Here is a 14,051-nt window from a genome sequence, read left to right on the forward strand (position 1 = left end):
GCTCTAAACAGTTCCCCAAATGGACTCCAATCCTCTAACCTGATGTTTTATTTGCCTAGTTTCTAGAGTTTCCATACAGCTTAAGTTCCCTAGGGTGCTTAGAGATCATCCAGGCCAACTCCTTTATTTCAGGTAGGAGAAAACACGTCCATTAACAGGTAGGGACTTGCCCAAGATGAAACAACGTAAGGGGCAGAGCTGGGATTTGAGCCCTAATGCTTAGTTCCAAAGCTAGTACTCTCTCCACCATGATTTTCCTCTGCTTGCTTCTTCTGCCTCATGCACAAGAAATGATGAAACATAGACAAAGGCTATGAACATTTGCTTATTTTTCTTATTTTGGCAATTTAATATATGTTTAATGATTTCTTCCTCCATGAAGAGGCAGTGGAAACAGGGTACTGGAGGGGATACAAAAATAATTAAAAGCTGGTCCCTGCCCTCATGGAGCATATAGTCTATTTGCTTACAATCTAGAAGGCAGGTAGGTGGGGCCGTGGATAGGGAACTGAACTTGGATCCTGAGAAACCTGAGTTCAAATCTGGCTTCAGACACTTATTAATTGTCTGTCTCGGTTTCCTCAACTGTAAAATGAGGATAACAGTAGCACCTATCTCTTAGGGTGACTGGGAGATAACATTTGTGCAGTGCTTAGCAAACTTTTGAGCGCTGTATAGATGCTAGCTATTAGTAGTAGGGAGATATAGCCCAGTGAACTTAAATAGACTATGGTGAATGCAGAGAAAGACACAGAGTGCTAAGTATTTGTCCATGGAGCTTTACAGGATGCCGTTCTGTTGTGATTTGGGTTCTGAGTTTTCTGAACAACATGGGAGTTAGGTCCTCATATCCTAAAGGCAAGTAGGTCAATAAAATGTTGATTCACAATAAATATCTTGTTCATTTTCAAAGCAGTAAAACTGATCTTGAATACATTTTCATTTCAATACTCCAATTCAATACTCTATGATCCCATTGGCATGGTGACTATCTTACATGTGTCTTTATGTAAATTTTCCATAGAGTTACCACCAAATGCACTGTAGGCTTTCTTTTCATCCTTTTCATTTTCTGTGAGTATTGGTAGAACAGTTGGGCTGTCCACCTATTATTTCTCACTGTTGTTGTGTGATTGACCCACTTTCTTCTCTGGTCACATCTTTTTGATGATGCTTTTCCACTTGTCAAGCAAATGCCATTATTGGAAGTGTTCTACAGCTTATTCATGTCTGTCATGTGTCTTTCCTTTGCCCTTTGAGTTATCTGCACTTGTGACTTCTGAGATTACGGTGACCTATTCCCAGTGACACTTGATATTGTTCAGTCATTTTCAGTTGTGTCAGACTCCTTGTGACCCCCTTTTGTGGTTTTCTTGGCAAAGATACTGGAATGGTTTGCCATTTCCTTTTCTAGCTAATTTTACAAATGAGGAATGTGAGGCAAACAGAATTAAGTGGCTTGCCCAGGGTCACACAGCTAGTAAGTGTCTAAGGCCTGATTTGAACTCAGCTCTTCCTGACCCCAGGCCTGCTACTCTATTCACTGTGCCACCTAGCTACCCCCTTAATATTTGTTTACTTCATTACAATTACCGTTCTATGTTAATTTCTTATTGATCTGTAAAATTCACTGTACCATCAACTATCTCTGACAAAATGCCTCAATGATTATTTTTTTAATTTCATCCCATAATTCAATTAGCTTTTCCATGAGATATTTAGATACTATGAAATCCAGTTCATATCTGTTAATTATTATTATTTAATTATCTATAGTACCTTCAAGCATAATACAGATTCCCCATTTATCTTTTAAACATCTATTTTTGCTGTTTTTTGTTGTGAAAATAGGATCACCACCTCAGCTTTCTTTGGATTTAGCTGAAACATAATAGGTTTTATTCTAAGCCTTCATCTTAACTTTGTGCAGTTCTTTATGCTTCTGATAGTTTGGGTATCTCATACGTTTGAAGGGCAGTATATGGTACAGTGGATAGAGTGCTGGGCCTGGAGTCAGGAAGACTCTTCTTCCTGAGTTCAAATCTGGACTCAGATACTTACTAGCTGTTTGACCCTGGACAAGTAACTTAACTCTGTCTCATTTTTCTCATCTGTAAAATGAGCTAGAGAAGGAAATGTCAAACTATTCCAGTATCTTTGCAGAGAAAACCCCAAAATGGGGTGATAAAGAGGCAGACGTGATTGAAATGGCCCATCATCAAATACGTATATATAAATCTGTATCTATATACACATACATACACACATATGTATTTATGAATGCCTTATACTCTAGGGAAAGGAATGCTCTTATTTTATCTTTTGATTACTCCTAACTCATGTTTATTTAGTTCAATGGAATTGTAAATTGCAATGGCAGCCTGAAATTGGAATAGTAATTACCTATGCCTACTGAGTTTGCAGAATTAAAATGAGTCCAAGGGAGTTAAGATGAATTAAATCTGGCTTAAAGCAAATAAAGTTCTATTTGCTTATTTTAAAACATTTAAGAAACTATATGCTGGGCCCAAGATGATATATTCCTGATAGTACAAATAGCTAGTGTAGGTTTGGCTTTTAACTGAAATAACCCTGAAAATGTACTGGGAATAAAACCAAACCAAACCAACCAACAACAAAAAGCCATAACCCAATAGAAAGTAGCTTCTCTGCCTTTCCCATTACACACACACACACACACACACACACACACACACACAATATACATATACACAATTATAATGCATTCTTACATATTTTAGTTTTCTCTCTATGTGTCCCCACACTAAACTGTGAACTCCAAGAAGGTGGGGACTTTGACTTAAAAATCCCTACCATAGGGCTCTGTATATAGTAGGTCTTTATTAAATGTTTGTTGAAATGAATCTATTTGTTGAATTAGATATAGTAAAACATGTCCTAAGCAGCAATAATCAATCAATGAACATTTATTAAGTGCCTGCTATGTATCTAGCATATATACTTTTTCAAGCATTGGCGATGCAAATGCAATGGTGTTTTCATTTTAATGCTTTCATTTTAAGGGCAAGTTGGCGGGTGGGTGGAGGAGGAGGTCAAGTTATTCCATTTCCCTGTACTTTCATTTCCTGATCTGTAAAGTGAGACTATTGAATGAGATGAAACCTAAAGTCCTTTCCAGCTCTAAATCCTATGATCTATGTTGGAATCAGGGACTAGGGAACTCTCACAATTACAGTTCTTAACACCCTGACATAGTGGGGTCAGTCCCCTAGAATATGATAATCCTTGACCGAACTGATGAAACTGAAGACTTGAAATTCAAAGCTGAGCATTGGACTCTGGATCCATGATGAATCTGTGGACACCTTGAAATGATGATGTTTTTTGGAACCAACATTTTGGGAGAAGGGGTTAAGCTTATTGATTGGATTGAGAAGTCTGAAGGTTCCTATCCCAATGTTTGAATTCTATTCTGTTCTGTTCTGTTCCATTCTATTCTATAGGATCTTCTCTCTGAAGCCTTTGAAACCTGCTCTCCAAAACTCTAAGGCACATTGTCAAATTATACTTGGCCTTTCTTTCTTTATCCTAAATTCTAAGATGGAGTGGTAACTTCCTGTCAAAATTCTCATCATATCTAGCTCAGCAACCAATTCTTTCTTGTTGGTGAGAATCAGGTCCCAAATAACATTTTACTTAATTTGCTCCTTGGACTTTTGAAGGAAGAAATTATTTGTGTGATAAATCAAGACATTATTCACTATTTGGCACTGAGATAACTTATGAATATTTCCAGATTTTGAAGTCTCATCAATACTATATTATGACATTATCTGCTGTAATGGAGTCAACAGGACTTCTGGGTTTCTTGATCCATTTCTGTACTCTATTTCCTCATCTATTTCCTTTTTGTGACTAGGTGTCACTTCTGTTTCTTCCTTCATTGAGCTTCACCTCAATACCATCCGTCTTTCTTCCTCTGTTGCCTAGATTTTCTTACATGGATATGTCTTCCTACTGTTGCCTTTGAATACAATATACCTTTCTAGTGCCATATTTTATTTATGGGTCTTAGTCTCAGTGATAACTAGGAGGTAAAATTTGTTATCTTATATTAAGACCTCTGATTTCCCTTGTTTGTTACATATGTGTATGTTTAATCCTTCTTGAAGGAGTAGGAAAAATCCTAGATTTTAGAGAAGGCTTAAGGAATGAGGTGCATGTGCCTCAGTTAGGAAAGTCCATTATGTCATAATCTCCCTATCCAAACTGACTTTCAAAGACTCACCATTATTGAAACTTTCCTACCCTTTGCCCCCACTCCAATTAAGTTGATATCTTTTCCCTGAGACACACTATGGTCATTCTTCCTTAGTGTTCTTTTCATGTTGCTTTCTCCTGTCCAACCAGTTTGTTAGCACATAGGGAAATGTGCTCCTTCTTGGGTGTTCTTTGTAAATAGCAACAGGATAAACATTGCTAAGGCAAGACAAGGCAATATGCATTTATTAAGTGCTTACTATGTGCAGGGCACCGTGTTAAGCACTGTAGATTCTAATACAAGCAAAAAATATAATCCCTGGCCTTCGGGAAGTGAAGACAACACACAGAAGGGGGCTGAAGAGTTCTAAGGAGAGAAGGTAGCCACCTGGGGACGTAGTGGTGAAGTCTAAAAAGTCGGAAGCACAGTCAGAAGGGAAATGAAAGTTAACTAACTTGGGCCCTTCCCCAAAATGGAGACCCCAGGAGGAACTCACCAGTGAGAAAAGAAGACCAGCATTAACTGACCTGTCCAAGGCTGTACAGATAGTAAGGAACAAATCTTGGCCTGAAACCCAGGTGTTCTGATGCTCAACCCCACGCTGTCTGTGCTCTCCTACTCTGCCACTCACCCCGTTGTTGAAAGCTGAGCATCACCCCAGTCACTGCCATCTTCATTACTTCTGATACCTCCTGTCTTGAGTGGCCCATTGTTTGCCAGGCCAGTGGTAGGATTTTCTGCCAAATTAATCTCTGGATTTGGGATTTCCTTTTCATCCTGATCGCTTACATTGAGTTGCTCTTCTGACAGAATGACTCACTCTTGCTTGATCAGTCTGACTTCTAGCAGTGCAGGTTCCCTAGGTCCCAGAGTTGACCAATGGATGTAGTTCTTAAACCTTGGGCCATAAGAATGCTACCTGGTGAGCTGCCAGGATAGGTGACTTCTTGGCACCTGCGCTGCTTCCCTCTTCTTCATAGCAGTTCTCTCCTTTATAAGGTGAAATTCCTGCTTCATTTTCTGGCCTGAGCTATTTTTATTTGCCTTAAAGGCAGTTTGATGGTGCAGTGGATAGATCATTGGGCCTGGAGTCAGGAAGACCTGAGTTCAAATCTGGCCTTTGACACTCACCAGCTGTCCAACCCTAGGCAAGTCACTTGACCTCTCTTTGCCTTGATTTCCTCAACTGTAATAACAGTACTTGGGGATAATATCAGCCACCTTGCAGGGTTGTTATGAGGATCAAATGAGATATTGTTAGTAAAGGTGGGGAACCTGTGGCCTAGAGGCCACATTTGGCTTTCTAGGTCCTCAGGTGTGGCTTTTTGACTGAGTCCAAGTTTTACAGAACAAATCCTTTTATTAAGGGGCTTTGTTCTGTGAAGTTTGGATTCAGTTGAAGGGCCACACCTGAGGACCTAGAAAGCCAAAGTGGCCTCTAGGCCACAGGTTCCCCACCTCTGAATAGTAGCTGGTGCAGTAGGAACTATATTAATGCTATTCCCTCCCTTCCTTGAGATACTTTTCCTGTCTGGTATCTCCTTTCTTTTCTGGATTCTTTGATAGAAATGTCTATTTCCCTTGAAACTTTAACGGCTGTTTTGTTCTTGTGTGTGACATCAGTGATGTGAAATCAATCAAATAGGCTTAAGGAGGATCCTGTCCATCCCTATTAAAAACCCCAGGCCTCTTCCTTTTCCTGGAATTGCCCTGATACATGGGGTAAAGGTTACTTATTCAGAAACACAATCCAACGAGATTTAGAGTTCCCATAACCTGCAAGTTGGGACTTCCTAATGGCTACCCTAATTCTGCTTGGAACAAGTAAGACAGTGATAATGGATGTCAGAGACTAGGTGAAATAATTCAATTCAATAGTTATTCTCTCTCTCTCTCTTTCTCTCTCCCTCTATCTGGTAGTTGGGGTTAATTGACTTGCCCAGGGTTACACAGCTGGTAAATGTCTGAGGCCAAATTTGAACTCAGGTCCTCCTGTCCTGGTTCTCTGTCTGCTGCACCATTTAGCTTCCCCTTGTTTCTGTTTTTGTGACCAAGGAGAATGAAAATAATAATAGCCAGCGTTGTATAGCTATTTAAGGTTTGCCAAGCACTGTACCTATATTATTTCATTTGATCCTCAAACAATCCTGTGAAGCAGATACTACTGTTGTCCTTGTTTTACATGTGAGAAAACGGGTTAGGAGAGAGGCTGTGACTTGACCGGGGTCACACAGCTAGTAAGTGTCTGAGGCAGGACTTAAACTCAGGTGTTCCTGAATCCAAGTCCATCACTCTTAACCCTTTGTACCACTTGGCTGCCTCTGAGTTGCTTAGGACTGGGAAGGATAAAATACAAGGGACTAAAAGGGAATTGAAATCAATAAGTGAAGAGATGGTGAGAAAGAACCTAGCTTCCCTCTATATGTTTAAGCTATCAAACTTGGTGTAGGTATTTAGCCTAAATAAGAGAAGATTTAGAGGAGACATTATAGTCGTCCTTAAGTATTTGAAGGGCTGTCACATGGAAAAGTATTAAACTTGCTTTTCTTGGCTCCACAGGGTAGGACTAATAGCAGAGAGGCAGATTTTGGCTTAATGTAAATGTAACTCCTGTTTCAAATTATTTTCTTCTCTCTCTCTCTCTCTCTCTCTCTCTCTCTCTCTCTCTCTCTCTCTCTCTCTCTCTCTCTCTCTCTCTCTCTCTCTCTCTATCTCTCTCTCTCTCCTGTTCCTATATCTTTAAGAACCAAATGTCATGTTGCACAAAGAAAACTGTGCTGCCAATTTTGAAGTGATGATTGAAAAATGTCTTGCTATGATGTGCTTCTCCCTATGGAGGCTCAGAGAGAATATGTGTTTTCTTACTCTTGATCTATGAAGATCTATGAAATAAATTGTGGAGAAAGACTATTAAAAGTGAGAGTCTGAGAGATGCTGAGGAAATTGTTTTCTGTCATGGTTGAAATGAAACTGAAGAAGAGAGAAACAGAAAGTAGATGGAGAGGTCTTTCCTGGAGAAGCTGTTTGTGAAGAGATTATGTTTTCTATCCTGAGAGAAGCTGAATGGTATAGGATTGTGTTTTCCCAAGTGAAGTTAACTGGCATTATAGTAAGGGTTTGATGTGACTGTGATCTTTTACTCAGTCAGAATATTGTAAATAATGTCTATGTCTTTGTGTTTATTATAATTCTGTTAGTCATATATTTAATACTTTTAATATTTAATGACAGAGAAATAATAGTGCAAAAGGAGATTTTTCTAGTTTATAATGAATTGAGGTAGGGGCAAAAAGATAGCAAGTTTATTAGTAAGAAAGAAAAATTTAAAAGTAGCTCTGGATGACTTTAGAGTGCAGGATACTAAAAGTAAATAAGAGAATGAATCAAGTGACTGATGGAGGGATGATATACAGGTGTGGTCAACCACTTTTTGGCTACCTCACTACAGAAGGAAAAAAAAAACTTTACAAATATTAGCACTCTCCAAAAGTGAAATCCCAGTCGCTAGAGGTTTTCAAGTAGAAGTTAGGTGACCATCTTGCAGCATATTATAGAGGAGATTTCTCTTCAGGTACAGATTGGATTTACATAATCCCTCATTTCACTTCCAACTCTCAGTAACTTTTAAAAACTTATTTATTTAGTATTTTGTTTTTCCCTAATTACATGTAAAACAATTTTTAACATTTGTTATTAAATTTTTGAGTTCCAAATTATCTTCCTCCATCCTCATCTCCCTAATTAAGAAGGCAAGTAATTTGATGTTATACATGTGTAGTCATGCAAACACATTTCTATATTAGTCATGTTGTATAAGAAAACATAGACCAAAAAACTCCCAAGAAAAATTAAGTTAAAAAGAAGTCTGCTTCTATCTATATTCAGACTCCATCAGTTCTTTCTCTGGGGAAGGATAGCATTTTTCATCATAAGTCCTTCAGAGTTGTCTTGGATCATTGTATTGCTGAGAATAACTAAGTCATTCACAGTTGATCATCTTACAATATTGCAGTTACTGTGTACAATGTAATCTTGGTTCTACTCATTTCACTTTGCATCAGTCTGTGTAGGTCTTTCCAGGTTTTTCTGAGAGAATCCTGTTCATCATTTCTTATAGCACAATAATATTCTATCACAATCATATACCACAACTTGTTCAGCCATTTCCCAGTTGATTAATATACCCTCAATTTCCCATTCTTTGCTACCAGAAAAGAGCTCCTATAAATATTTTTGTACATAGAGTTCCTTTTTCTTTTTTAATCTCTTTTGGGATACAGATCTAGTTAGTAGTTGCATTGCTGGTCAAAGGGTATGCATGATTTTATAGCCCTTTTGGCATAGTTCCAAATTGGTCTATGAAATGGTTGAATCAGTTCAGAACTCCACCAACAGTGTATTAGTGTCTCATTTCCCCCACATCTTCTCCACGTTTTGTCACTTTCCTTTTCTGTCCTAATAGCCAATCTAATAGGCATGCAACTCTCAGTAACTCTTAAAACATTATAGAAAGGTGAGCTATAATAATAATAACTATTATTATTGTAATTATTTATCTTAACTTAGAGGTTCTGTGATGCCAGTCTTTTCTCTTGTTTTACTTAGAAGCTAGCAGGGGAGACAATGGGAGGCTCACTTAACAGTAATGCTGCTGCCACCTGATGAATGAGTATCCTATATCCTACCATTCTGTTGACCAACCCAGAATACTGGCACTTAGAGATCTAACTGTATTCTTTCCAACTTTTATGCATTTTTATAGACCAATGAGATCCATCATAGTGTTGGAACCATTCTGACACAGATAATGAATGCATAAAGACTTTTTCCTTTAGTGAAGTGTGGGGTACATTTAAAGCCACAGGAAAAATAAAATCAATTCTTAAAGTCAAGGTCTCACCAAGATGAAAAAAAAAATGTAAAGTTATTTTTGAATAAACAACCCTGGTAAAAGTGGGTGGATGTGTAGCAGGGGTTACTAATAAAAGAATGTATGGTACCAAGAAGTGCTAAATCTGTCCCCAAGGATGTGATGTTCCTAAGACACAATGATGAATGAGAGAGTGATCCAAGTGTCATGGCATTGCATTCTTGTGAGAAGTTGGCAAGGAAAAACAAGAAGAATGTTGCCATGACAACTTGTAAAACCGTGGATCCAGTGGTGAAGTGCCATGGGCCTGATGGAGTCAGGCATCCTGAGATGGAGGGAGGAAGGGAGGAAGGGAAATTTCTGTCCATGAAGAGACTGAGGTGTGAATGATCTACACAAAAGATTCTGCCTGTTGGGGTTTTCTTTTCCCTTACAACTTTGACACACTTCACCTGAATTTAAAAGTAATGAATCTACTAAAACACATCAACAGGATAGAAACAAATAATAGAGATAGTGAATATTCATTTCCTCTGTTCTCTTTCCCTGACATGTTTCCCCCACTCGCACCAAGTGCCTTATTTCCTGCTGATCTAAGCTCTATCTTTCCTCAAAGCACAAATCAAAACTCACTTTCTCCAGGAAGGTTTCCTGATTATCTCAGACCTTGATGAATTTTTCTTTTTCTACATGCCTACAGCACTTATAACCCTCATGTTCTAAGTCTGTGACCCAGTGTACTTTATGAGAGAGTATAAATTTATGACTGGAAGAGAGCTTAAACATAATCTAGCTCAGCTCCCTAATTTTACAGGTTATAGATTTAGATCTGGAAAGAGCCTTAGAAGTAATTTAGGTCAACCTCCTCATTTATAGATGAGAAAACTGAGAACCACAGGGTTTAACTAACTTGTTCCAGGTCACACAGGTAATAAGTAGCAGCTAATATTTGAAACCAGTTTCTCTAACTCAAAATCCGTTGTTTTTTCTACTATATTACATTGCCTTTCCTCAGCTTGAGCCCTCTCAGAATCCTGGTAATAAACTTTCCAGTGGGAAGCTCTGTAGGCTTGCACCAACCCCTCAACTTTCAACTACCCTGATTCATAAACTCATCAGATCATAGATCTAAAGTTGGAAGAGACCCCAGAGGCCATCTATCCTAGTCCTCTCATTTTACAAATGAGAAAATGGAGGCCCAGAGAAGGAAAGTAATTTGCCCAAAGTCATATGGATAATATTTCAAAGGTAGAATTTGAACCCAAATCTTCTGACTACAGAACCAGTGCTCTTTCAACTGTACTTTGTGGTCTCTGTTGTGCCATATTGGGAAGTTTTCTGGGAAAAAAAATAAAAAAACCTCAAATCTTATTCAACAAGCAAATTTCAGGAACCTAAATTTAACAAATGAAACAAGTACCTTCCTAAGTACCTTCCATATACAAAACCTTGAGCTCAAAGTTGGGGTACAAAAATGGAAAAAAAACCGCATGTATTCAAGGAGCTTACCTTCTCATGGTAGGATATACTCCGTGAGAAGTATTTATGTATTTATGGTCCCTGAATGAGAAATTGGACTAGAATACTCCTAGTGATTCCTAAAATATCTATTGTGCTCTCTGTGGCTTGGTCCTTTTGCTGACATAGCTACAGGCATGATTGTTTGGTTCACTATTTTAGATTCATCTATGCTGTCCCTCCAGAGCCATAATTAGCATTTTACATACTTGGCACAGGTTTCACAAGCACGGATAGTCAAAACAGCACAAAATCCACCTTTGAATTAATTTTAAAAATAAATTGTTAGCATTTGTTTTCACATCAGTTTGATTTCCCCTCCTCTCCCCTCCCTTATATAGTCAAGCATTTATTTAATTTAATAATGTATTTAATATATAAAATAAGCATTTATTAAGCACTTACTATGGGCTAGGCACTATGCTAATTGCTGGGGATACAAAGAAAGGCAAAAACATGGTCTTGCCCTCAAGGAACTCTCATTGTAATGGGAGAAACAACATACAGAGAACTCAGTGCATATAAGATATATAGAGTGTATGTGGAAGATAATCTCAGAGGGGAGGAACTATCAGTGGGGATGGTCGTTGAAGACTGGGAAACGCCTTTCCTATGAGGTAGGATTTGAGCTGAGTCTTTTGTTGTTGTTGTTGTTGTTGTTGTTGTTTTTAGGCAATCGGGATTAAGTGACTTGCCCAGGTCACACAGCTAGTGAGTGTCAAGTAACTGACGTTGGATTTGAACTCAGGTCCTCCTGACTCCAGGACCAGTACTCTATCCACTGAGCCATCCAGCTGCCCCCTTGAGCTGAGTCTTGAAAGAAACCAAGGAAACCATGGAGTGAGGATGAGGATGGAGAGCACTCCATACATGGGAGACAGCCAGTGAAAAGGCATAGGGTAGGGAGATAGGGTGTCTTATGCAAGGAACAGCAAGAAAGGCAGGTCGTGGGATCTCAGGTGTGTGGAGAGGAGTCAAATATTAGAAGGCTGGAAAGATAGATAGGAGCCAAGTTGTGAAGGGCTTTCAAAGCCAACCAGAAGATTTTATATTTGACCCTGAAGGTAATAGGGAGCCACTGGAATTTATGGGAGGGGTGAGAGAAAAGTATAGCCAGATTTTTGTTTTATGAAGATTATTTTATGAAGATCTTCAGCTGAATGGAGAATGGATTGGGGTGGGGGGAGATAAGGCAAGAAGATCAACCAGCAGGCTATTGCAATAATTTAATTGTGAGGTGATGAGGGCCTAGACTACAGTGGCAGATATGTAAGTGGAGAGAAGGGAACACAGCAGAGACGTTATGAAGGTAGAAATAAGAGTTGGTGACAGACAGGATCTGTGGGATGACTGATAGTGAGGAGTTGAGGATGACACTGATGATGTGAACCTGGGTGACTAGAAGACAGTGGTACTCAAAAATAATAAACAGTTGGGAAAAGGGGAAAGTTTTGGGAGAAAGATAATGAGTTCTATTTTGGTTATGTTGAGTTTGAGATGTCCAGAAGACATATAGATTGATATGTCCAGTAGGCAGTTATTGATTCAACATTAGAGTCCAGGAGAGAGGTTAAGGACTGGATATATATATCTGAGAATTATCTGCATAGAGGTGACACAGTGATTCCTGTGTCTAAGAAAAAAAGAAGAGAGAGACAAAAAAACCCCCAGTAAAACTGACATTTCAATTAAGTTTGACAGCATAAGCAGTGATAAACACACCTCCACCTCCCAAAGGAGGCAAGAAAGAACATTTTCTTATCTTTTCTTTGGGACCAAGTTTGGTCATCATTATTACATGATGTTAACTTTTTGGTGCTTTTTTCCCCATGTATATTGGAGTCATTCTGTATATTTTTTTCCTGGTTCTGTTTAAATCTCAAAATAAGAATCACAGCACAAGAAGTTTCTGTAAATTCTTTATTAATATTAGTCTGACCCTGAGGCTCCTATATAGGAAATGATTTATCTGCTCAGATATATTGCTGGCATTCACCGTAATCTCTGGATTTTCTTCTTTTACTCTCCATGACTTTTCCTGAGAAAATGCGGCTTTTCCCTCTTCGCTCTTTTCATCCATTTTGTCTTCACTCCACTCCCAGTCTTGTCTTCTGTCTTGTGAAGATGTTCCCCGGAGCCAGTAATCCGAATCTTTTCGGCTTTCTGTGCCATATATATCTGGTTCCCTCATGAGCAGCTTTTCAATTAGATATCTCTATTCTTGGCTTTCTGGAATAATTTGCATTTTAAAAATTCTTCTATGGGCCTTTTAAAAGAATCTTTCTGAAGATGTAACAAAAGTAATTTTCTAAAGGACTTGTCATGTTTTTCCAACATTTCTTTGTTTTCTACTCCCGTTTCTAAAGTGAGAAGACCATTTTGCAATGTCAATATTAACACTTTCATAGGAGGATATTTGTGATAAGGTGCAGCTCCTATCATCAGTTCAATCAGTGTTATTCCACGTCACGTCAATTCATAGCGTATCTCTTACTTTACGTAGTATCTCTTAGACAGGTGGTACAGTGGATAGACTGCTCAGCCTGGAATCAGAAAGATATAAATTCAATCTGGCATCTAACTCTTACTAGCCATGTGGTGCTGGACAAGTCACTTAACTAATCTCTGCTTCAGTTTCTTCAACTGTAAAATGGAGATAGTAATAGCAGCTACCTTGCAGGGTTATTTTGAGAATCAAATGAGGAAATATTTGTAAAGTGCTTAGCACAGTGTCTGGCATACAGTAGGTTTGTTCCTTCCCCTTTCTTACCATGCCTCTCTATATTCTTCATATTCATCATTTCCTTTCCTTTTTTTTGAACAACAAATGACCTTTTATGTTTTAAAGAATTTTATTATGTACTTCTTTCTTATTTAGTATTTTATTTTTTCCCACTTACATGCAAATACAATTTTTAACATTTGTTCTTAAAACTTCAAGTTCCAAATTCTCTCCCTTCCTCCTTCCTCTCTCCCCTCCTTGAGAAAGCAAACAATACAAGTCATGTCATCATCTCCCTGACGTCATGGTCGTCTTTGAGAATGGAGGACAGGCCACAATCTGTGAGTAGTCTGAGCTGCCTGAATGGCAACATAGCTGGGCAGTTTCAGTTGAGTAACTCAGTTCATCCTCTCTTCTCCTTGTCTGTCCTTACCTGAGGGTGGTCTGCCCAAAGGAGGATAAATTATGATGTATGAAAGCTATCCAGTTAACTTGGATTGACTGGCTAGATTTCTTTTTCAAAGACCAGCCCTTAAAACCAATTCACTCTGGATCTCATGGGTTGGATGAAATTGTTATTTGTTATTTGTTAATTGTTATTTTTTGGGCCCTCCAGGCTCAAAGTGAATGTAAATAGTAACTGTTTCTCTTTTGGCCAGCAACACTGAGGATCTTCCCCATCTTGTTTGATTTTTTTT

The 14,051-nt window shown here is 38.5% G+C and overlaps 1 long non-coding RNA gene across 1 annotated transcript in view; it reads left to right on the forward strand.

Moving 5' to 3' along the window:
- The window catches only part of LOC144455598 (uncharacterized), a 113,302-nt gene that overhangs the window by 54,939 nt on the left and 44,312 nt on the right, over positions 1–14,051 (forward strand). The window lies entirely within an intron of this gene.

Source organism: Phascolarctos cinereus, unplaced genomic scaffold, assembly GCF_003287225.1.
Source record: "Phascolarctos cinereus isolate Bilbo 61053 unplaced genomic scaffold, phaCin_HiC Scaffold_2;HRSCAF=192, whole genome shotgun sequence".
Classification (NCBI taxonomy): Eukaryota; Metazoa; Chordata; class Mammalia; order Diprotodontia; family Phascolarctidae; genus Phascolarctos; species Phascolarctos cinereus.